This window comes from Dasypus novemcinctus, chromosome 6 (assembly GCF_030445035.2).
Source record: "Dasypus novemcinctus isolate mDasNov1 chromosome 6, mDasNov1.1.hap2, whole genome shotgun sequence".
NCBI classification, from domain to species: domain Eukaryota; kingdom Metazoa; phylum Chordata; class Mammalia; order Cingulata; family Dasypodidae; genus Dasypus; species Dasypus novemcinctus.
Window position 1 is genome coordinate 83,947,622 of NC_080678.1, and position 26,579 is coordinate 83,974,200.

The 26,579-nt window shown below is 39.5% G+C and overlaps 1 protein-coding gene and 1 pseudogene across 6 annotated transcripts in view; both read left to right on the forward strand.

Annotated features, from left to right (window-relative positions):
- The window catches only part of KAT6B (lysine acetyltransferase 6B), a 199,500-nt gene that overhangs the window by 99,898 nt on the left and 73,023 nt on the right, over positions 1-26,579 (forward strand). The window lies entirely within an intron of this gene.
- Positions 22,365-23,784, forward strand: LOC139439116 (B box and SPRY domain-containing protein pseudogene; annotated as a pseudogene).

Genomic DNA, 26,579 nt, shown 5'->3' on the forward strand with positions numbered 1-26,579 from the left:
AAGGTGTCTTACACATGAATGACAAAGCTGAAGGTCACAGTCCAGATTAGGTAGAGATAAATTTGGAATTAGAATAGATTTTACAAATGCAGGATTCTGATTCTGATCTCTTCCTGATTCTGATCTCTTCCCTTTGACCAAGTAGTAGGCTTCTCTGAGCACTAGGACTTCTCCTGATCTTTCTCACTAGGTAACTAGTCAGGGAAGGCAGAGATTGACTCTGGATTGTTTACTGAGGCATTCCTGTATTACTACCTGGTAAATAATAGATATGAAACATATATTTGAATAACTGAATGGATGGATTTTCTGAAATATTTACAGTCATCTGGTAATCTTTGTCTTTTAACTGGAGCATTTAGGTGCATTTACATTTTTAAAAAACTTTTAGTTTTTAATTTTTTTTTTTAGGAGGTACCAGGGATCGAACCTGTACGTGTGAGGCAGGCACTCAACCACTGAGCTGCACACCTGCACGGGTCAGCACTCCATGTGGGTCAGCACTCTTTGTGGGCCAGCTCACCACATGGGCCAGCTTGTCTTCACTAGGAGGCCCTGGGCATTGAACCCTGGATCTCCTATATGGTAGACAGGAGCCCAATTGCTTGAGTCACATCCGCTTCCCTATTTCTCCTCTTTTTACTGGTTTCCTAGAAGTTTCAGTTTATATTCTTATCAACATCTAATGTTAATTGATAACTTTGAGTTAAAGTAAGTTTCTTTCATCTTCCCAGACAATGTAAGAATCTTTATAATACTTATCTTCTACTAACACATACACTATTGCTCTAGTGTATTTAATTGCATCTAATTTACCCCAACAAGCCATTATTTTGTACAGTCAATGTTTATTTAGATTTATCTACATAGTTACCACTTTTTGTTCTTTTTATCATCTCTGACCTGCCATTTAGCATCGTTTTCCTTCTTGTATCCTTAGAAATCCATTAAGTCAGGTTAGCTGGCACAAATAGTTTTTGTCTGTCTTTATTTCATATTCATTCTTGAAGACTTTTTTTTCTGTTCTAGAATTCTGGGTTATCAATTATTTTCTTAGAATACATTAGAAATATTATTTCGTTGCTGTTGCTAATAGTTAAAAGATTTACTGAATGCATGCCATGTGGCTTCTGACTTGAGTTGTCAATCTAAGCTATTCCTTCCTCTGGCTGCTTTAAAAATATTTTTTTGATTTTTATTTTTGGAGTTTTTCTGTGATATATCTAGATATGAATTTCTTTTTATTTATTCTGCTAGGGATCTGAGAATTGGTATCTTTCATTAGTTCAGGAAACTTTTTTCACCATTATTTCTTCACATATTCTCTCTACTTTATCCTTTTTCTACTCTCTTTCTGGGTTTTAGCTTCTCACTGTATGCCCTATGCCTCTTATTCTTTCTTCTTTCTCTAATTTATTCTTAATTTTCAGTTACTAATTCTTTAACTCTTTCTAATCTGCCATCAAACTCACTAAGTTCTTAATTTCAGCTATTGTAAATTTCAATTGTAGAATTTTTTCAGTTATTTTTCAAATTTGTCATGCTTTGTGGTTTTTAGTTCTCAAATCTTTAAACTTAGTTTTTTCTTTATTTTTTTTATTGTGGTAACATACACACACAACCTAACAGTTTCTATTTTAACATTTCCCATTTAATACTCAAGTATACATTTCAGCATTGTTAATAGAGTCACATTGCTGTACTACCCATCACCACCATCTTTTTTTAAAGATTTATTTTTTTTATTTCTCTCCCCTTCCCCTTCTCGCCCCCCCCCCCCCCACTTGTCTGCTCTCTGTCCATTCACTGTGTGTTCTTCTGTGACTGCTTCTATCTTTATCAGCGGCACCGGACATCTGTGTTTCTTTTTGTTGACTCATCTTGCTGCATCAGCTCTCCGTGTGTGTGGTGCCATTCCTGGGCAGGCTGCACTTTCTTTTGCGCTGGGCAGCTCTCCTTACGGGGCGCACTCCTTGCGTGTGGGGCTCCCCTACGCAGGGGACACCCCTGCATGGCAGGGCACTCCTTGCACACATCAGCACTGCGCATGGGCTGGTTCCACACGGGTCAAGGAGGCCTGGGGTTTGAACCTTGGACCTCCCATGTGGTAGGCAGGCGCCCTATCCATTGGACCAAGTCTGCTTCCCATCATTACCACCATCTATTACCAAAACTTTTCCATCACCCCAGTTAGCTTGTTTTTAAAATCTTTTTCAATATTGTAAACATTGTTTTACAGTCTGTCTATATTTTTAATATCTGAAATTTCTGTGAATCTCATTCTTTAACTTGTTATTTCTTGTAGTTCTTGCTGATGGTGTTTTGTCTCTTCATGGACTTGATTATTTATATGCTGGTATTATTATTTTTTAAATATTAATTTATAAATGTCTATTTGTTTATAAATATTTATTTATAAATTTCTCTATTTATTGTTGTCATTTCCACTCGCTTTATCTGTTGTGTGCTCTTCTTTTTAGGAGGCACTGGAAACTGAACCCAGCACCTCCCATGTGGTAGAGAGGCACGCAGTCACTTGAGCCACCCCCCCCCCTTGTTGTGTCTCTCATTGTGTTTCCTCATTGTGTCTCTTCATTATGTCATCTTTTTGCATCAGTTCACTGTGCCAGCCTGTCCTGTCAGCTTGCTGTCTTGCTTGCCTTCTTTAGTAGGTACTGGGAACTGAACCTGGGACCTCCCATGTGGTAGGCGGGCATCCAACTGCTTGAGTCACATCCATGTCCCTACTTTTTTTTTAAAGTATTCATAAAAATAATTTGAGGCCTATAATTTTCCTGTGCTTTTGACTTGTGCCTAGGTTGAACAATCTAAGACCTGTTCAATCCAAGTTCAAGATTCAAATGTTGTGGGTTGAGCTGTAAGTCCATATGTAGACTGGTTTAATTATGGTTCCTGTCTCCCCTTCTGTGTAGCCTAGCTTACACTAGGGAGTGGCCTACTGGAGTCTCCCCCTTTTTAGGTTCTAGAAAACCCCACAATTTCACCTCAGTTTCTCTACTTGGATTGATAAATGTCCTCCGGGCAAAAGAGCCTTTGAATATTGGGTTTATCTATCTAGCTTCCTCTTCTCACCAGTCTTGGACAGATATTTCATCTCTATCTTATTTGCACTTTGGTGCTCTTATGAAGATGTATTTAAATATGTTATCCAGCTTTTTAAATTGTCTTTAGCGGGAGATTGGTCTGAATTATCTGTTCTACCAATACAAGAAGAGTTTATCTCTAGCATTTACTTTCTAAATGCTAGAGTATTTTAGTTGGATTGATTGTATTTTACATTTTATTGGTCTTGTGTTTTGTTTTGTTTTTTTTTTTAAGATTTATTTTATTTATTCCCCCCCCCCATTGTCTGCTCTATGTCCATTCTCTGTGTGTTCTTCTGCGTCCGCTTGTATTATCAGACAGCACTGGGAAACTGTGTCTCTTTTTTGTTGCATCATGTACAACACTACTCCTGGGAGGGCTGCACTTTTTTCACATGGGGCAGCTCTCCTTGCAGGATGCACTCCTTGCACGTGGGGCTCCCCTACACGGGGGTGCCCCTGTGTGGCAGGGCACTCCTTGCGCACGGCAGCACTGCGCATGGGCCAGCTCACCACACAGGTCAGGAGGCCCTGGGGATCGAACCCTGGACCTTCCATATGGTAGGCAGACACTCTGTCAGTTGAGCCAAGTCCGCTTCCCTAGTCTTGTGTTTTCAGTCACATTGTAAATTTTATGGACTACAGCCTCATCTGTTATTTCTTATCTATTTCACATAGCAGTTAATACAATGGTAAGTGGGTAGTTGGTACTCTACAACTATCTCTTGGTTGACTGAGTGATTAAAGGGGCAATTCTCTATCCCCTAGTGATTTTTCTTCCCTGTTCATAAGTCTGCTTTTGTCCCTTAGAGAGATTTGTCATAATTTTGAAATAGCCATATCCTTTTTTCACCTTCCCTTGCTGTTTTCACTTAAAGGTAGGATACCCCCAATTAAAATAACCACTGAACTTCTGGGCTAAAATAGTAATAACACAGCAAACTTTTCTTAATCTTAATTTGTGTGTATTCTAAAAGGAAAGATTATTTAGATTGCTTGTAAATCTAAAATTTTAGTAATGAGAATATTCATGTAGTGATTTCTTCTCAGTTTGATTTGCCATGGATTTATTTTTATATCTCATTTTGCTTTATAATCAAATGATTTCCTAGTGGATAACTGTCATCTAAATATTAATAAACTATAAATCTTTTGAGCTTTCAGTTCCTGAGTGCAAACTGCTCTTTCACTCTTTTTTTTTCTTCTGTATCTAATAAGAATTTTCCAAACACTGAGTAAGAATGGTATCACCAAGGAGGTTGTAGATATACCTTTTTTCTTTTTTTGTCTTTAGTTAACGTGAGCTGAATACTTGGTATATTAAAAAGGGACTTCACTGTTGTATTCCCTCTCCCAATTTGTCCCTGCTTTTGGGGGACAATGCTAAAAGACCCTTATAATTCCTCCTCACCATTGCTTTTTCTGTACCTTGGCAGTTCTCTAGTGGTTGCTTGAACTATTGGTTGTCAGACTGACCTGGGTTTGTTTCACTTGTAAACAAAATGGCTTAAGCCACTGTTGATTTTTGTGACAGCTCAGTTGCTTAGAGCAAGGTGCTAATGAGACACGGGTCAGAGGTCCAGGCTCTGAGTGGGTTAGTCAGCTTTGCTCTGGCCCATGGCCACAGACCCTGACTCCCCTTTGCCAGCTGTCTCACACATGTAGGCCATGGCTCATTATGGGGACAGAGCAGGGGGTGTAGATAAGACAAGGCAAATCTATCATCTCTGCCAGAAAAGACAACTCCTACCGATAGGTCAGTAACCTTTTCATTGGGAGGACAGCACATTAGTATTAGCATCTGTAGATGGGACCATTTGAGTGTTTCTTTTAAAATAAAAACCAAACTTACGTTTTAAGTGCAGTTGGAAGAAAGTTTATAATACTGCTGTTACATTTTAAATACATGTTTGAAGATAAGGATGACTTTTTAGTTTGTAAAATATGAAGTTTTAATCAGGGATTCTTAATATTCTCCAAAATTGAATAAGCTTTAGAAATCAAATTTGATAAAATACTGGAAGTAAACTACAAAAGAGGCAGGGGAGATGGAAAGCCTTTGAAGGGTTTTGAGCAGAGGAGGTTCATGATCTGACCTAGGTTTTAACAAGATGTTTTGGGTGCCTGCGTTGAGAATAAACTGTAGGGAGGCCAGCCAAGAGGCTGTTGGTATAAATCAAGCAAGAGATGATGTTGCCTTAGACCACGTAAGGGAGAAGTAGACAGATTCTGGCTATAGTTTGAAGTAGAGCCAAAAGAATTTGTTGATGGACTGAATGCAGAATGTAAAATGAGAGGACTTGAGAACTGGAAGGATGGAGTTTTATCATTTACTGATATGAGCAGATAGTGGGATAGTACAGGGGAAAGATGGCACATGGTAGAAGGTAGTTTCTACCTTTAATTTTTTAAAAAATTTATTTGTATTTAAAATATCCCCTCCCCTGCCTCCTGGCCCAGTGCACATGCACAGGGCTTGATACTTGTTTTTATTCTGAGTTTGTTACTGTAGATTTCCTGGAATACTTAATAAAAAACTATAAATAAAGTAGTCGTAATACAGCACATTTTGTCCAGATTTTTTAAACATCCTTCATAAGCTTTTGGATTCCATACAGCAACTTTTTTTTTTTTGCCAGTTTTGTGACTAATTGGGTTAGAGGTTAATAGCAGGACGTTTTTATAAACATCAGTGGGAGTGGTGTATCCAAATGCAAAGTCGTATTAGGCAAAGACTCAAAGAATGGGAATGACTGAGAAACATATTACAAGCAAAGTGAATATTAGGAGTTTTAACTTTGAAAGGAAGGGACATTACCCTTGGAAATAAATACCTTAGTTGGATGTTTTCTGCTTAATTCTTGTGGTAGGGTTAAAAAAATTTTTTTAAAAAAATCACTTCTGAACCATGAAATTGACTAACTTAAAAATCTGTAATTCAGTGACTTGTTTCCTACTCTGCTGATTGGGCATTACTCCTTTTGCCATATAATTAAGTTGAGTTTTGTGCCTTCTAGCCAAGAGAACCACTCTTCTATCTCTTCATAGGCCAGTTAAATACTTCCTAGTGCTCTGTGATGGAATCAGATGATGGAATCATTCAGATTCCTCTATTGAATTCTCTCTTTACTCCCCAACTTTTTGTTTCATTTAAGCTTGGTCCATAAACTATTTTTTAACATCTGAAGCTAAAGGTCTAATATGGAATTTATGGAATGGTAGAGGAGATCTTTTAGCCTCTGTATCCAAACCAACATGTAAAATCCTTTAATTGTGAGATAATAATTCTATACTCTTCTCCTCCCTCCTACTATACTACCCTTTTCCTTTTTCCTTTCCACGAAAATTTCAGTAAATACTTTTTTAAAAAAAAATTTATTTATTTCTCTCCCCTTTCCTCCCATTGTTTTCTCGCTGTGTGTTCTTCTGTGTCCACTTGCATTATCTGGCAGCACTGGGAAACTGCATCTCTTTTCTGTTGGCATCATCTTGCTGCTTTAGCTCTCTGTGTGTGCAGCACCACTCCTGGGTGGGCTGCGCTTTTTTCATGCGGGATGCACTCCTTTCGTGGGACACCCCTACACAGGCGCCCCTGTGTGGCACAGCACTCCTTGTGCACAGCAGCACTGCTCGTGGGCCAGCTCACCACATGGGTCAGGAGTCCCTGGGGATCGAACCCTGGACCCTCCATATGGTAGATGGACTCTCAATCAGTTGAGCCATGTCTGCTTCCCTGGTAAATACTTCTTAAGCAGTGCCTGGAGTTAGTCTTGTCCCAGCCTTTCTTTTCAATAATATTTATTTTCCATAATTATCACAAAGGCATTGGTAATCACAGTGATTGGAAGAGAATAAAGCATTTGGTTAAACCCATACCTGGAAATTGAGTCACTTTTAATGCTTAAATTACCTTCACAGAATAACATAGATTCTCTTGGATGAGTGCTTGTCGCTGCTAATTTTATCTGCAGAATGGTCTTTAAGAAGATATCTGTGCAAGATTGAATGTTCCTTAATCTGTGTTTTCAAAGCTCTTTAACTCTTGTAATGTCATTACATAGTATTATCATTAATTTTTAGGTATAATTCTATTCTGTTAATCTGGGAATTCTTTCATAATACAATGGCTGATATACATCCCTTCATTCATTGGAAGTATGTGTTAAGTATTCATTATGTGCCAGACTCAACATGTGTACAGTAGATAGGGCAGTAAACAGGACAGATGCCGTTCATGCTCATGGAGCTTCCACCCCATTGGGGGTGGGAAGGAAAGGAGCCAGGAAACACACAATAGTGCAGATAACTGCAGTTACCCTTGTGATGTGTGCAGGACACGTGAGTGTGTAACTGGGTACCTTTATGTATATTGTGAGCACTCAAGTAATTATTGAATTTAGATATACCCTTGAGTTTTCAACTCATCAAAAAGTGGGCTGTCATTTTTTTTTTTAATTGTATCCATATTTCCTGCAGACAAATAAGTGCAAACTGCTTATTTTATTTTTAAATATCCATTCCCAGGTCCTTTCTTGGAGATGGGGACAGGGACTGGGGAGTTATTGCTTAATGGGTACAGAATTCCTGTTTGGGGTAATGAAAAAGTTTGGGTAGTAGTTGGTGGTGATGGTAGCACAACCTTATGAATGTCATCAGTATTACTTGTACACATAAAAGTGATAAATTGGTAAATTAAAATGGTAAATTTTGTGTTATATATTTGGAACTCTGCATGTGTTCTAGTCTTCTTCACCTAGCATTGCTCACCTACCCTTTAGGGCAAGGAGCATGTTATATTTATCTGAGAAATCCTAGAGTTTGGCCCACTTCACAGGGAGGCATTGGACAGAAGTTTCTTTAATGAATTAGTGTATTTGTTTTGGTCCCTCTGGAGATCCCTGTCCTGACTCTCCGTGGAAATGCTTGAAGGAGTAAGCCTTACCCCTTCATTTTGGGATATTTATTCTCTTCTCACAGGATTGTGTGGATCAAATGTAATAATGAAGTAAGAGTTATGCATATTGAATAAATATAATGCAGTGGAGTCATAATCAACATTACTCTTACTACTTGGAATCCAGATTCCAGAAATATAATTAGAAAATCTTCCTGAGGACTGCAGTGTTCTAGCTTTGACCTAAATGTTGCTGTAATAAACAGTTTCTACCAATTAGTGTGTTGGCCCCGTAAAGGTCCTTCACAAGGCCCCTTTCAGGCTTCTGTACACCGCTTCTGCACAACCGCCCCAGAGTAGACTGCTAATGAATTAGGAGTCATATCTGTCAATTGGCAAGCGACTGCTGAGAGCAGATCCCTGTGAGGTGAGGCCTTGCTGTTTCTGATGAGGCCTTGCTGTTTCTGTGGGTATAAAGAAACCTCTCACCAGAGCCTGAATGATTCAGGAAATCTAAACTGGGGAGCCAGCAGCTCAGCAGGAGATGCCTCTACTTGGATGGTAAGAGCCTTTTTTGGCTGTGACAGACTTGCTGGGGAAATTGAAAATCTCCTTTTAAAAAAATAGATAATTTAAATTCCTATCTGACTCAGAAGTTGGGCAAGTAGCAATGGGCTGGGTTATTCACCAGTGGTGGTGTGAGGGATGGAGGGGAGAAGAAAGGAAAGCCCCAGGGATTCTGGGTTATATCAGCCTGTCTCCCTAGCCCCTCACTCCTTAGTGGTCCATAGGCTTCTTTCTCATATAGCTTCGATTGGACCCTATTTTTCCTACCCAGTTGTCTCTGTTGATGCTTTTGCTGTTTTATAAGCATCTAGCACAAGTGCAATACAGTCAGACTGTTTGGCAGCTTCCACATTGATTTTTGCCCTTGGACTCTTTGCTGTCCAACCTAGGAACAATGCATACCAAGAGGTCATGAGCTACCTCCAGTGCTTGTGGATGAAGGAGACCCTCTGAACTGTCATGAGAAAAGGGCTCCACAGGCTTATGCAAGCTGTCCCCGATTGTGAGTCAGAGACCTGAACTCATCAACATAGAGTGTTCCAGGAAAAAGATGGTCTACCAGGCATTTTATTATTGGGAATTTTCTTTTAACCATGTTCATCAAGAGTACTAATAATCGGGAAGCAGACTTGGCCCAATGGGTAGGGCGTCCGCCTACCACATGGGAGGTCTGCGGTTCAAACCCTGGGCCTCCTTGACCCATGTGGAGCTGGCCCACGTGCAGTGCTGTTGCGCGCAAGGAGTGCCCTGCCACGCAGGGGTGTCCCCCGCGTAGGGGAGCCCCATGCGCAAGGAGTGCACCCCGTAAGGAAAGCCGTCCAGTGTTAAAGAAAGTGCAGCCTGCCCAAGAATGGCACCGCACACACGGAGAGCTGATGCAACTGAGAGAAACACAGATTCTGGGTACCGCTGATAAGGATAGAAGCAGTCACAGAAGAGCACGCAGCAAATGGACAAAGAGAGCAGACAACCGGGGCGGGGGAGCAGAAATTTTTTTAAAAATCTTAAAAAAAAAAAAGTAGTAATAATCAACATACAATGCAGAAATAAAGGAAACATGAATTGTGTTTTATATATAGGCATATAATCATATAGTTATCAGTTTTTTAAAAATTTTTAATTGGGCTCAAAACTTTTGAAATTGTTGCTACTCTGAACCAGGATATCTGAATAAAGCAAGTATCCGTTGCTTAACTGTGCCAGATGCAAAAGTTTACTTTTTCTTCCCCTAATCAAATCATCTCTTTTCAATAGATAAATAATGTTTTGTAAACCTGCTATGTCCTGATGTGTATTAGGCCCTGAAGGGATATAAAAAGTGTAAGGCACAGTCTCCTCTCACAAGAAACTAGCAGTATGATTGAATGGATAAGACATGCATATGAAACAGAGAATGCTGAGTGTTTTGGATAGTAATCAAGTATAATAGTATGTGGTTCCAGTTTTAAGTGCTGTGAGTGCAGGAAAAGAGAGAGATGAAAAATAAATATTATTTAGTAAAATCCACTGCTACAGAAGAAATGCATATTTGTAATGTTTGCTATTCTCCTGTCAAGAAGATCAATTTGAACCATTGGTCAAATTGCTGGCAGAGAGCCTGATTTTTATTGATTAGCTATTTATATCATTTGTCATATGAATTTACCTTTTTAGAGAAATGAATTTTTAGTGTTCCTACATAGTTTTAAAAACTTTAGAGACTTCATAGTCCTTTTCTTGAGAAATTAAGACATCAAGTCAAGTATTTATTAAGCATTGACTTTATGCCAATCCCCTGTACATTTTTTAGGTTTTTTTTTTTCGACAACAGTAACGTAACCTTGGAATGATGCCTCTTAAGATGCCTTTGATAAGTACAAGATGGTGAGCTGAGCTTTTAGCCAAGAACCTTTGTTTTCCCTTGCTGAATATTTTTTATCTTGTGTTATGTGGTGAAACTTAGAGCTGCAAAATGCTGGAAATGATCAGACTGTTTTTGTCCAAGCTTCATTCTCACCATTGTCAGGATTTGTTTACTGATTTGTAATTAATTAGATAAAAATTTGCAAAGCTTTTTGGGCTCTATACTGGGAAATGCTACGAAATACAAATGGTGGTGGTTTGGCCCTCACCTCTTATATCTGACATATCTGTCACAATTTTATGCCTCTCTCTGCCAAACAAGTTATTTTCCTCTAAATGGAATTTGAAAGTAATCATTTATTTTGAATGAAATTGGTCTCTCCTACCTATTGTTAGGGAATTTAATTTTTCTATCCAGACTTATGATCTATTTTTTATACCTGCCAAAAAAAATCCCCAAATACTGGCCGCTTGAGTTCTGGCTAATGTTTCCAGGCACTCTGTTTTGAAAACATTCCGTTTCTACCCTGTGTTACAGATGCTCTTGCATACAGGCAAATCCTGTCATAAATATTTTTCAGTGAACATAAAGTATTTAAAAAATAAATGAGTGGCAGTGTTATCGTTAGTCATACATTGACTGAGTGCCACCATGTATTCATCATCATGTATAGGACAGAGGCCAAGACACAATCCCTCCTTAGTGTTTTTATAGTCTAATTATCTGTGAAATGGTCATGTCAAAAAATCCAAGGAGCCATCAGCTGGGCAAATTGTTTGCAATTATGATTAATAACTTGCTATGGGTAATTAATAGGAAAATGTATGTGGTTTCTAGTGGGCTGCTAGTTTCAGATATTCAAGTAGTAAATGTGAAATCAAAATAATTCACACTAAATAAAATAATTCTTTTTAAAACATCCTGGGGCTTAATTCTTACCAGTGTTTTAGCTGCTCAAGAAAAATGTAAGTGCAAGTAGGTTATATCCACTCTTTCATTTGGTGATATTATTGAGGTCTTAAGAACCAGTCAGGGGAAACGGACTTTGGCCCAGTGGTTAGGGCGTCCGTCTACCACATGGGAGGTCCGCGGTTCAAGCCCCGGGCCTCCTTGACCCATGTGGAGCTGGCCTATGCGCAGTGCTGATGCGCGCAAGGAGTGCCGTGCTACACAGGGGTGTCCTCCGCGTAGGGGAGCCCCACGCGCAAGGAGTGCACCCATAAGGAGAGCCGCCCAGCGGGAAGGAGGGAGCAGCCTGCCGAGGAATGGTGCCGCCCACACTTCCCGTGCCTCTGACGACAACAGAAGCGGACAAAGAAACAAGACGCAGCAAAAAGACACAGAAAACATACAACCAGGGGAGGAGAGGGGAATTAAATAAATAAAAATAAATCTTTAAAAAAAAAAAAAAAAAAAAAAGAACCAGTCAGGGAAACGGACTTTGGCCCAGTGGTTAGGGCGTCCGTCTACCACATGGGAGGTCCGCGGTTCAAACCCCGGGCCTCCTTGACCCGTGTGGAGCTGGCCATGCGCAGCGCTGATGCGCGCAAGGAGTGCCGTGCCACGCAAGGGTGTCCCCTGCGTGGGGGAGCCCCACGCGCAAGGAGTGCGCCCGTGAGGAAAGCTGCCCAGCGTGAAAAGAAAGAGCAGCCTGCCCAGGAATGGCGCCGCCCACACTTCCCGTGCTGCTGATGACAACAGAAGCGGACAAAAGAAACAAAGAAACAAGACACAGCAAATAGACACCAAGAACAGACAACCAGGGGAGGGGGGGAAATTAAATAAATAAATAAATCTTTAAAAAAAAAAAAAAAAAAGAACCAGTCAGTGGCAAAGTATATCTGAAAACTGTTGGTTTTTTTCCACATACTGTATTATCTTCGAAGTATTTATTTTTTTCTCAATTATTTTGAAATACTTTGAAAACAACAGTACCTACTTAGACCTCTTTTGTGCCTGATAGAAAGTATTTTGTGCTAGATAAAATGTAAACAAAGTATTAAGACTGGCCTACACAATGCAAATATTTGTTTAATTCAGTATTTAGATTGGCGTTTTGTGGACAAAACAAAATTTGAATTCGCCTCCCATTTTTAAAATGTATTTATTTATTAAAAGATTCATTTTTATTTATTTCTCTCCCCTTCCCTACCCACCCGCCCATTGTCTGCTGTCTGTGTCCATTCGCTGTGGGTTCTTCTGTGACCGCTTCCATCCTTATCAGCGGCACCGGGAATCTGTGTTTCTTTTTGTTGCATCATCTTGTTGTGTCAACTGTCCGTGTATGTGGTGCCATTCTTGGGCAGGCTGCACTTTCTTTCACACTGGGCGGCTCTCCTTATGGGGCGCACTCCTTGTGCGTGGGGCTCCCCTACGTGGGGGAAACCCTGTGTGGCAGGGCACTCCTTGCGTGCATCAGCACTGCGCATGGGCCAGCTCCACACGGGTCAAGGAGACCTGGGGTTTGAACCAGGGACTTCCCATGTTGTAGGCAGACACCCTATCTATTGGGCCAAGTCTGCTTCCCTTCACCTCCTATTTTGACTAACATAGACTTAGCTGAATTGAGACATAGTGAGTATAGATAAAAATTTTATGTATTTGAATAGGAATTTTCTCAGTTGCTTGCAGGTGTACTCTTTTGGTAATTTTCTTTTAAGAATTATTTTATGGTCCGCTTGATTTTTTTTTAATAGTAAAACTTATCTGATGAGATAGGAATTGATATTGGTTAATCAAAAATGTTGTTTAAAAGTGGGGAATAAAAATACTAGATATATATCTTTAATCTTTTATTCATATGTTAACTTATAAAATGTGCATATACTTATTTATTTGCTTGTTTTTGTGTATGTATTTGTCAGTTATTTGATGGTGGCTCTAGGCCATAGAGAATACAACTCTTTTTATATTCATAGTTGGATAACAATATTTAATTAAGATATTTAATTACAATAACAGGCATAACTGACATTAGCAGGTTTGAGAACAAACATTTAATCACAGAACTCAACAAGTGGAAGCACAAGTACGTGGGTGTCCTAGACGATAACCTATTAGCCACTAGCTTTGAGCATTTTGAAGGGAAGTGAAGAGCTTTTCAAGGCAAGGGTCATATCTTCTCATTCTTTGTCCTAGACGATAACCTATTAGCATTCTTTGGATCTACTATCGCATAGTTGATAGAGAGTATATACTCTTGTACAATTGGAGAGAGTAGCTGGTGCTCAGAAAGGTTGATTTAGCAAAATGTCTACATCAAACACAATAATGACTCATACCTGCTTACAACTCCTGACTTCTTTTGAGCAGTTACCATATTGCTATACACTGTCCTAAGCACTTTAGATATATGATCTCATTTAATTCCCACAACAACCATTGTTATTCCCATTTCACAGATATAGAAATAAAACTTAGCAGACTCAAATCCTTGTCTGAGGGGAATGGAGGTAGCTCAGTGATTGAGCACCTGCTTCCCATGCATGAGGTCCTGGGTTCAATCTCTGGTATTTCCTTAAAAAAAAAGAAAGAAAAAAAATGGGAGAATATTCTGGTCTAAAAGGGACTAAGGAAACATAATCAAATGCAATGAAAGAACTTTGATCATATCCTGATTAGAAATCTAATTCTAAAATACATTAGTGAAATTAAACTAAGTATTGGATGTTAGATGCTTTAAAAAAAAAAAAAATTCCTTGCCTAAGATCTCACAATTAGAAAATGATAGAACTAGCTGTCAAACCCAGGAAGTCTGAGTCCAGAGGCTGTGCTCCAAACAGCTTTTCAGAAACTTTCTATAACAAGTTCTGAACACTGAGATGAATATTAATCTCCCTTAACCAAACTAAATGGAAAAATAAAAAATAAAATGGAGGAGACTTTTGCTAAATAGGACTGAAGCCTTAGAAAGGCCTCTTCAGAAGATGAGATAGGGAATGGGGTCCAAGCATGGTACTGTCTGCTACCCAGTGAAGGAAAAAATGGACTTATCCTGTGAACCCTTTTATTTTCTACATGTAACACCTGAATGAGAATAGTATGTTTATTGAGCTCTCACATCTCATTGCTGGGTGACATCAGGGAGCTATTTTTCAGGAGAGCTGTCCATCTGTTCTCCTACAGGAACTCCTGGATTCGTGCCACTGCCACTTGGCTGCCTGCTTCAAGAGAGCCTGAAACAGTGATGCTCACACCAGGAAGAACAAACAGGCTGTCCTCCTTAAAGTATCTGCAATTATATCACCATAATTAGAAATGAAACCTTTTTTTAAAAGTAAATTGCACCTCACGAGGACAGACTTTCTGCTTATACACCATTTTCCTCTACTGTTTCACATGCTGAAATGGGGAAACAGATCCCTTGGCCTAATGACAGTTCATTGACTTGAGCCGGGAGACCCAGATTCATCACATCCCTTAAGCTTGATTTGTGGCCTTGGAGTACTCCTTTCCCCTTTCTCTTCTTTAGTTTGTGGAGTTATATGATAAGACTAATTGGCAATATAGGAAATGTTGCATGTTAGTTCCCTGGAAAAAAAGATAATCTGAAATCAAATAGCTCATTAGTAGAGACTACGGGTTTGGGTAGCTTGTGGTTAGTTTGAGTCTGTTGTCATTATTGTAAGTGATAACATTGGGTGGTTTTACAGTGTTCAAGGAGAAGCAGGTCATTGTTGAATTTTGCCTGATGGTTTTGAGTTTGAGTAGATGTTGGTTAATTCATGAGCCCCAACTGCAAGGTAGATGTTCAGTATTGATTAGACATGTGCCCCTGTTGTATGCTGTTCAAAAGGACTCCATTGTGAAATACTCCTAAAGCTAAATCAGTGTGCTACTAAGGTGGTTTCCCTCCATAAGTGTTTATATTTTATCCCTTTTAACTAAACGAGAAAGGCTTTTAGGAATTTCTGTGCTCTGGACTGTTTAAAACAACAACAATAACAAAAAACTATCTGTATCTTTGGAACAATCTACTCATATGTTAACAGTTCCAGGTGAGTGTAAATTATTCATTTGTACATCTTAGCTGAGGATAACTCTGGCTGAACCAAAGAGAGACAACATATAACAATTTCCTTTGGAAAATTATCATCTTTATTTTGGTGACATGGAAAGAGAACTTTGTTCAGAGCATACCCAAATACTAATGAAATTTCTAGGGCTTTGAGACTTTGGTACTCATAGTGTGAGAATTTTTAAATGCCTACAATTTCTGTCATGATCAATGCAATGTTAGTAATTGCTAAACAGAGTCACTACACTAGGAAGTTTTCTGCCTTGGCAAGTTTTTCTGAAGACTTGAATTTAGAGTAATTTCTGGCTGACTTTTTCCCCTCAACATACAGACTTACCCAGGAGAACACCAGTCTTTTTATGAACTCCATTAAACTAGGTCTGTCTTTCCCTTTTCTTTGCCTTCTCTTCCAAGTGCCTAGAATGGGCTGTTAACCTCCTGCTGTTTGAACTTCCTGACCATGCCAACTCTTTCTAAAATCTTTACTGGGGCTTCTCATTTCCTTTTCCATCTACTTTAGCTGTTCACCCCATGCATCAAAGCCAGTCACCAGCAGACTCTGGATTATCTCATTTCTCTGGCCTGCTGCTTAGGTCCCTGCCTTTTCTATCCACTCATTTTAAAGTACCTTGTTGACTCACTACCTTAGTCTTTGGGCCATCTTCCTAACACTGTCATTTTCTTAGATTCTCTTGTTAGTAAGTTGACTTTTTAATTTTATTCAGAATAACTCTTGAAATTCCATCTTTTTTAAAAATAGTTTTGAATTAAGTGGAGAATCTGATGGTATCCTCTATATTTACTTTGGCAATAATAAGTCTTGCATAGCTTCTTCCTCTAATGTCCACCTGGTTGTAAACTCACCTCTGCTTCGTGCTTCCAGAATGAAACTTGCCTTTACTTTGATTTATGTGTAATGACAGTGCCTCATTACTGTTCTAGTTACTGTTCCTAATTTAGAGATTCATACAAGAATTAAGAAAGCAGGCTTTGAGGACAGTACCACTTGCAGCTGTGCTCCTTTGGGCCCATTATTTAACCTTTCTTTATTGCAGTTTCCTTCTCAATGAGAATGGAACAGTAGTCTTACCTACCTAGTTGAGATCATTTAAGTAAAGTGATTAACACAGTACTTGGCACACAGTAAGCACCTAATAAGTATTAGTTGTTGTTGCTGTTATTATTTATTGGGAGCAGATGATGAGGAGCACAACCCCGTATCATAAAAACACACACTCACAAACATACATACATAGACCATATACATATACATACATACAGTTTGGAAAAATATTTAGAATTATAATTTCTAGAAAATGAAAAAAATGCACACTTTAAAATACAAAACATACAAAACTCCTGGTTAGTGAGGCATGGATTTAAACAAAAAGGGGAAAATGCTTTACTAGTTGTTTTGGCATGCCTATTCAAGATCTGGCATTAGTGGTTTGGTCTTTGTTTAAAAGAACCTTAGATGCTGTCTGAGTGGGTACTTGCATGCTTTTGACTGATGATTAGAATGATAAATTTTCCTTAGGAAAGTTTCAAACCAGGTATGGTCTACCTAATTTTAAGTACATGAAAGAGAAATTGATTTTGTTTATAAAAGGATGGTATTAAAGTAGAGCACCCTAAAGATGATTGTACAAATGGACTGCTGAGATAAATCTGTCATGAGTTTATGCATACCCCCTTTAAAGTCTAATATACCAGGGAACAGATGTAGCTCAAGATGTTGAGTGCCTGCTTCTAGGTATAAGGTCCTGGGTTCATTCCCAGGTACCTCCTTAAAAAAAAATTCTAATATGTCTTCAAATCAGCCATATTTAGCATGAGAATTATTTATTGCCTTTGTTTTCCTAGTTTTGGTGCATGTAAATATTCTAATAAGGAATTTTATACACATGCTGAAGATAATTTTGGGCTGATAAGTATGTTTTCTAAATAGAATACTTACCAGCCTTACATTATTTATGTTTGAAAATGTTGACTTGATATTGGTGGATCACTTTTCTAATTACTGACTTATTCCTGACTTACCAGGGAGGTATCAGTGAAACATTTACTTTAAAAATATAAATTATTTTATTTTTTCTTTCCCTCTCCCTCCCCCACCCTGCTGTTTTTGTTGTCTGTGTCTATTCACTGTGTGATCCTCTGTATCTCTTTCTCTTTTTGTCTTCTTTTCTCTTCTTTCTCCTCTAGGATTCACCGGGATTCGATCTTGGAGACCTCTGATGTGGAGACAGGCTCCCTGTCAATTGCACCACCTCAGTTCCTGGTCTCTGCTGTGCTTCACCTTGACTCTCCCCTTCGTCTCTCTTTTGTTGTGTCATCATCTTGCTGTGTGACTCACTTGTGTGGGCACTGGCTCACCATGCGGGCACTCGGCTTACTGTGCAGGCACTGGCTCGCTGTGCAGGCACTTGGCTTACCACGCAGGCACTTGGCTCGCCACGCGGGCACTTGCATGAGCACTCGGCTCACTGCGCAGACACTGGCTCACCATGTGGGCGCTCACGTGGGCATTCAGCTCACCACTTGAGCACTCACACGGCACTCGGCTCACCATGTAGACTCTTGCCTCGCCACGCGGGTACTTGGCTCGCCACGCAGGCACTCATGTGGGCACTGGGCTCACCATGTGGGCACTCAGCTTGCCGCATGGCCATCCACATGGGCACTCAGCTCACTGTGCAGGCACTTGGCTCACCGCGCGGGGCATCGGCTCACCACATGGGGCATTTGGCTTACCACCCAAGGCACTGGTTCACTGCGCAGGCATGCTTTCTCTTCTCATTTTTCACCAGGAAGCCCCAGGGATCTAACCTGGGTCCTCCCGTATGACAGGCTTTATCACTTGAGCCACACCCACTTCCCTATAAATAATTTTAAACAGGAAAATGGAATCTTTAAAAATAATTACAACAAGCAATTGAATATGCTGGTGTTTTTTTGTGTGTAGTGTTGGAGGACCCAGGAGTGTGCATTGTGCATGTGACTTTACTATATATTTTTCTAGTGCTACTAGTCATATCTTAGCAGTGACCACTATTCTGGGTATAAATATTACTCAGACGCCCTTATTTTAATTTTATTTATGTAACTTTAAAGTTTATATCTTTTCAGATGTTTGGAAAATAAAATTCTTAGAGGAATTGTGAGGGAGGGTGGTATGAGAGAAGTGACCAGAGTTTCACTGTTTCATGTTTGTAACTTTCGTTTCTTTTCAAAAGTAGATTTATTCCTAGTGATACAAATTGCTGTTTTCTTTGGCAGGCATTAGAAACAAGTCTATGTGAAATTATGTAATGTCTGAAAAGTTATATTCGTGATTAATTGGCCAACCCTAAAATGGTATTTGTGTGTGTGGAATAAGGCGATCATGCTATTTATTTGGCAGTGAGTTAAAGTGCCCTTGCTCAGATTGGGTTACTCTAAAGGGCTTTTTTGACTGAGAACTGTGTATTTAACTTGATCTCCAAAAGCGTAAAATGTCTCTTGGAAGCCAAATATGCTAAAATTCATATCGTAACCAAAGTTAGTCTTAGGATAACTTCAAAAGCAAGCTGTTCTACTCTATCACACCTTAGTTAACAAATAAAGCCAAGAGGTTTAAAACAACATCATCATCTCTATAGCTTCTGAAAGCACAGCTAGTCTTGATTGTACCAAGGGTAAATTGTATTGTCACATACTACTTTTAAATTCTTCTTGGCCTTGACCCAGATGGATCAGTTATAATGATGTCATGGACTTTACAGGACAGAAGACTTTTGAACAATTGCCCTCTTCTGTGTGTGAACTTGAGAAATGATAACATGGGTTACTAACGAAGAGTGAGAGTGAACTTGATCACTGACAACAGAATAGTGTAGTGGTTCTGTCTCCAGACAGCCTTGGGAAAGTTAACTTCAGTTTTCTGATCTGAAAAGTAGAGCTAAAATAGTACTTACCTTTTGATGTTTTAAAAATTAAGTGCTTATCTGGCTATCTCTTCATACTCAGTGCCCTTTAAATGTTTGCTGCTGTTTATTATTGCTACTACTACCACGACACCTGCTACTACTGCTTATTATTACTATCACCATGACCATGCCAATTTCTGCTGTTCTATTGTGGCTCCTCCTGCATGGCCTTAATTTAACTCCGGGGTTTTACCTTTTTTGTGAATCCTCATATTGAAACAATAAAACACATCCCAAGTTAAATATGAGTTATTTTGCTTTGGTGTTTTTTGTTTGTTAGTTTTTTAAAATTTATATTATTTATATCCTTACTACCCAAAAGTGTGATACACAGACCAGCAACATCAGCACCACCTTGGAGTTTTTAGAAATGTAGAATCTCAGGTCCTATCCTAGAGTTACTGAAGCAGAATCTACATTTTAACAAGATCTCCATGTGTTTTGTTTGCACATTAACGTTTGAGGCACACTGATCTACATCATTTCTTACCCCTGCCTATTCCCCAAATAATACGAGTGATTTAGAGATGACTACTGGCAGTGGGCTCCCAGCAGTATCACTCGAGCCAGGCCCTCAAAACAGGCATATTTCAGGTCATTGGAAAGATGAAGGAAAGAAGGAAGAGAGGAAGGAATGAAAACCAAAAATATTACTGACAGCAGTAATATTATAAAAAATTCTGTGGATGGGTCTATGCTCATTGACTTCAGATTATTCTTTGTTATGACACTGAATATGGAAAGGGATAATGAAATTTTGTTGGCTGTTAAATATTTCTGTGGCCTTGTAAATCCAAGTGATCAGTAAAATTGACTTGAAGAGTTTCCGTTTAACTCATGATCCCATATAAAGTTATTAGGCATTCTTTGTTTTCTTAAAAAACAAACAAACAACTCAACAGTGCAATCCCCTCATAATCATGCTTTAATGATCTTTTTGGTGTGTAAATATTTTTAATGTGATCATTAAAGCACATTGAATAGGAGAACAGATATGAGTCCAGATTTTGGTTTCCTATTCTCTGTGTCCCATGGCTACTGATTCTATTTCTGCGTAATTTGTTTCCTCCAGTGTAAAGATTGTGAGGATATAGGAGAGCATTTAACTTTGATTAGCATGAATTATATATGGTTGTGGAGGCACAGCTTAATTCATATTATCACATACTGGGGGATGATAAAAACTATTCCCTTTTGACATAAAAATAATTATTTTGTAACTTGGCCCAAAATTCAGGGAAAAAGTAAATAGAAACAGGACCTTTGAATTCATTTTTCTAAAGTTGATTTGAAAAACAAATTAAAATTAAAATATGGTACAATTTCCAACTATTAAATTGCCAAAGGAAAAAAAAAATTGAAACTATATTAAGTTGTCAACTTTATACCTGTCATTAGGGGTATACAGTGTATAAACCTTGTAAAAAAGGCCCATGTCGGGAAGCAGATGTGCCTCAAGCAATTGAGCTCCTGTCTACCAAACAGGAACTCCTGTGTTTGGTTCCTGGCGCCTCCTAGAGGGGACGAGCAGGACAGTGAGCTGACCTGATAGGCTGGTGCGGTGAGCTGACGCAACAAGATGATGGTGCAAGAGGCACAAGGAGGAAAACATAATGACAGTCACACAGCAGGGCAGGGAGCAGAGGTGGCTCAAGTAATTGAGTGCCTCCCTCCCACATGGGGGGTCTTGGATTGGGCTCCTGGTGCCTCCTAAAGAAAGACACAGCAAATGGATGGAGAATATAAACAATGAGGGGGTGGGGGAGAAATAAATTTTAAAAATAAATCTTAAAAAAAAAAAAAAAAGCCCATGTTCTTTGACCTAGCAATTTTACTTCTAGGAATCTTATCTTATGGGTAGACTCACACAGGCAAAATGCATGTATGGACATTTTTATAGAAGTAAAAGAATGGCAATAACCTCAGTTATCTATCAGTATGAGACTGGTTGTAGTATGCTTCAACTGTTTTTATAAGGTGTTACATGTGTGTGCTAGGACAGTCACTGACAGTACTGCCTTTGGAAAAGGCATTGAAGGACCAGCATTTTAGACAGCATTTTAGACTTAGTATCCAGTCAATATATTTCTGTTTAGATTTTTTTTTTAACCAAGTGTATCAATTACTTAAAAATCAATAAACTAGCTCTTACATTGAGGAAATTAAAGCCATGTCTTTAACATCCATGTTTTATTTTACCTTTAAAACTTGTTCATTAACATAAGGGGAGAAAGTAACCAAGTTAGACTTACTGTTATTGTAGTAATGGAAAAACTTGTAACACTGATATAAGATAGTGGTTACCCGGGGTTCTGAGGAGAGGGGGAGGGAAGAATAGGTGGAACATAAGGCGTTTTTAGGGCGTTGGAATTGTTCTGCATGATATTGTAATGACAGATATGGGCCATTATACATTTTGCCAAAACCTATAAAACTGAACAGTGCAAACTGTAAACCTTAATGTAAATTATAGACCTTCGTTGGTAGCATCGCTTCAATATTGGTTCATCAGTTGTAACAAATGTACCTCACTAATGTAAGATGTTATCAATAGGGGAAAATGTGGGAGGGGGAGGAGGAGGGTTATACAGGAATCCCCTATACTTGCAGTGTAACTTTTCTGTGATCTAAAACATCTCTAAAAATAAAGTTCATTATTATATAAATAAATGTTCATATATGTAAACTCACTTATGTCTCTGGGGCCCTTGGACTCAGAATCATTAATAGTGGGCATTACATTTTTGGTGGCCTCGCTGCTCTATATTTAAGCTGCTACACTTTGGAGTCTCCCTAGCATAAATTATGTGTGATGTCCTAATCATTTAGCACCATGGTTCTTAGGGATCAGTATCTCTTTGAAGCTTTTAAAAAATTATGATGCCTAAGTCAATCCCAGACTCATTGAATTAAAATTTGTGAGTGTGACTTGGGCATGTGCATTTTTAAAAGGCTCTCTAGGTGATTCTGATGTTCATACCTGGTTAAGAACCATGTCTAGAAAGGAATTCTTGGTAGGGTACCTCAAAAACTGAAATACCAGCTCTACTCCCCCAAGCTACCAGGAGTGATGTAGATTTGGTGGCAGAGTAGAACGAGTGGCCCCTTTTTATCCAAAGAAAAATAGTCATATGGGTTTCTCTGTTGTGTTGGAATAATAATGATAATGATGGAGATTTAAACAAATCAGATTTCTGCATTAGCATATTTCTGCAAATAAAGAAAATTAAAAATAAATACGAGGAAATTGAAAGCTGGTTCTTTTAAAACATCAATAAAATCCACTTTTCTTTAGCTATACCAGGCAGGAAAAAGAGAGAGGGAGAGAGACTGAAGATAGAAATTAGCAATACAGGAATGGGAGAAGAGACATCACCCAAGACGTAAAAAGGATAAGGGAGTATTTGGAACATCTTCTTGCCAAAAGACTGGACAACTTGGATAATATGGGAAAATTCCTTGAATATCCCACAGCTTACCCCCAAAAATATAAAATCTGAATAGCCCGATATCTATGAATGAGAGTTCATAATTATAGTCTTTCTTTAGAGAAAACTTAAGGCCCAGACAACTTGCCTGCTGAAAACTATCAATTTAATAATACAGATCTTGAGACAATTTCTTTTGGAAAACAGAAGAGGCAACCTTCCAGATTCATTCTAGGAGACCAGCATTATCCTGATACCAAAACTAGCCAAAGACATTCAAAAACAGGAAACTGTGGACAAATATTCCTCATGAATATACATACAAAATCTTTAAAAAAATGAGTAAGTCGTATGCGGACGGCCCGGGGCCGGGGCCTGAGCCGCAGCCTCTCTGTCCAGATCACAGCCAGACTCTGCACCAGTTCTGCTGCTCCAGCTCAGCCCGTGTGCTCTGCCTGTGTGGAACTGGGCAGCTGCTGCTGGAGGCACTGCACCTGCCAGGCGGAGGAGTGCGCTGAGGAGCTGCGCAACAAGGTTGTAGACCAGTGTGAGAGGCTGCAGTACTGGCCTCAGCAAGTACATGGCTGAGGTCCTGCTGGGGAAGAACCAGAGAGTCGTGAGCATGGCCAGCACGGCTTGGGAGCTGGTCATCCAGTGCCCGAGTCTGGTGAGGAGTCTGTGCAAGAGGGAGGAGTAGGGGTTGCCGGAATAGGTACACGGGAAAGAGGAGTGGGCCTGGAGAGCATCCTGACACAGCCAGTACGCTGCGCTGAGGCACGGTAGAAGCTTGACGCTATTGCCACCAGCCTGGTGGACATGCTCATCCATCTGGATGACCTCCAGCTCATTCAAAAGGAGCAGGAGATTTTTGAGAGGACCGAGGAAGGACAAGACATTTTGAATCCTTAGGAGTCGGAGAAGTTAAAAGGTGAAGTGCACTTAGTATCCACTCCTGACCAGCACTGGGCCACGGCAGTTCTCAGGTCCCTCTCAGGCATGGAGGACTTACGTATCTATGAAAGGACTGTCAGTCCCTTCATACAAGTGTCAAATGATTGAAGGACCTGACCTTGAGTGCCAAGAAGTCCAAGGTCTGTGCAGATGGCCCAGTGTGCTTTGACCACTGGCCCAGTTCCTTGGCTACCGCCTCCCTCCAGGCCAGGCTGCACGCCTGGTTGGTGACTGTCTATAACAGTTGTGCCTATAAGGTGCGTGTGGCCTCAAGCCAGCTGCCCTGCAAGGGTTCTGGCAGTGACTCTTGTCTGGGCCACAGCACCTTTCCTGAGTCCTCTTCTGCTATGAACAAGACTTAGTTTCTCACACCCTGGGCAGCACAAGCCCCTGGAGCTGCTGCGTTGCCCAGCCTGGCTTGGTGTGCTGCTGCACTTGTAGAGCTGCTGCTTTATGGCCCAGCCTCAGCCCCCCATTTCCAGAGCTCCTTATCTCAGTCTTTGATGTGGCCAGTCAGACTCTTTTCATCGTTCACTGACTTTTGGTCACAGGGAGTCCTGGCATATCTCCTTACCACCTTCTCAGATCAGTTTCTACCCACTATTCAAGGTAGGGTGGAATAGACAAAAGGACAGACATAATGATCAGTGGAACTGAATAGAGAGTCCAGAAATAAACCTAGACCTTCATGGTCAATTTATTTATATAGGGGAACTTGTAGGTTTACAGAAAAATCATACAGTACAGAGTTTTTGTATGATCCCCCCTCCCCATTTTCTCTATTTTTACCACTTTGCATTAGTATGGTACCTTTGTTACAATTAATGAAACAGTATTATTATACTATTAACTATAGTCCATAGTTTACATCAGGGTTCTCTGTGTGTTATACAGCTCTATGGGGTTTTTAAAAAAAATTTTATTCTAGCATATATATAACCGGAAATTTCATCTTTTAACTACATTCAAATATATAGTTCAATGGTATTAATTACATCACAATGTTGTGCTACCATCACCACCATCCATTACCAAAACTTTTCCATCACCCCAAACAGAAACTCTGTACCCATTAAGCATTAACTCCCAATCCCCTACCCCTGTCCCGGCCCCTGGTAATCTGTATTCTAGTTTCTGACTCTATGAATTTATTCATAGTATTCCCAGTAACTAAGGCCACACGTTCTCCATTAGAAGAGAATCTGGTAGCACATCATAGAGTCCATTATGACAGACAAAAGATTTTTGGGGAAAAAAAGAGTACAAAAAAAGCCATTATGTGAATGGCGGTTAACCACATGAAAACACACACCCCTACATACTGTAGAATGGCTAAAATTTAAAAGACTGATCAATACTAAGAACTCTCATAATTGCTGGTGGGAGTGCGAAATGGCAGAAGCATTTTGAACACTTGGGCAGTTTCTTATCAAATTGAACATACAATTCTACTGCTAGGAATTTACACAAAGAGAAATGAAAACAAGTACACAAGAAAGACTTTTGCATGAATGTTCATGTTAGCTTTAACCATATAGCCAAAAACTTCGAGCCCAGATGTTAATCAGTAGGTGAATGGATAAAGAAATTGAGGTATATTGATACAATGAAATACTATGTTGGGTTAAAAGGAGTGAATTGACACATGGAAACAACATGGATGAATCTCAAAACATCATGCCGAGGAAAGGAAGTCACAAAAGAGTTCATGCTGTATTGTTTCAGATATGAAATGCTAGACCAAAGAATGCTATAGAGACAGCAGATCTGTGGTTGCCTGGTCTGGGAGACGAGGTGAGACTGCAGAAGGACTAGAGGGAAGTTTTTGGGATGGGGAAAGAGTTTGCTATCTTGATTGTTGTCACTACGTGGAATTCCACTTTTGTCTACACATTGATCTGTATACTTAAAAAAGGTGCATTTTATTTTATCTCTGTAATACCTAAGTAGATTTTTTAAAAAGTAAAATTAAAAAAATTGTAAATGGGGGTTTATGTTCATGAGGGGTACTGATTGGTCTTTACTTTTCTTGTTTTATCCTTTTCTGGTTTTGGCATCAGAGTTATAGACTGGCCCCATAAAATGAGTTGAGAAATATTTCTTCTCTCTCCTTTTTCTGAAAGAGACTGTGTAAAATTGGCATTGTAGTTTTCTTAAATGCTTGAAAGTTCAGCAGTAAAGCCATTTGGGTTTGGAGTTCTTCATAGGGAGGTTTTTCAGTTATGAATCATTTGCTTTAATGGGCATAGGATTATTCTGATTTTCTCTTTCTTCTTGTGTTATAGTTTTGCATTGGTGTCCATCAACGAAGTCTGTTTCATCTAAATTGTCTAATCTGGGTCATTGACTTAATTTGCCAGGACTGCTATAATAAATACCACGGGCTGATTGGCTTAAATAACAGAGGTTATTGCCTCACAATTTCAGAGGCTAGAAGTCCAAAAGGTCTCAGCAGACCATGCTTTCTCCAAGTCTGTAGTGTTCTGGTCATGACTTGCTGGCAATCCATAACTCAGTCTCTGCCTCTACCTCCTCCTCTGCCTTCTGTTCCTCCTCTTGTATCCAAATTTCCTTTGCTTATAAGGACGGTAATCATGTTAGATTAACGCCCATCCTGCTTCAGTTTGGCCTCATCTTAATAGGATCTTCCAAGATCCCATTTGCAAATGAGTTCACACCCACAGAACCGGGAGCTAGGACTTGAACATGTCTTTCTGGGAGATATAATTCAGTCTCCCACAGGCATAAAGTTGTTCATAATATTTCCAATTCGTTTAATTCTTCAGATCTGTAGTAATACCCCCTCC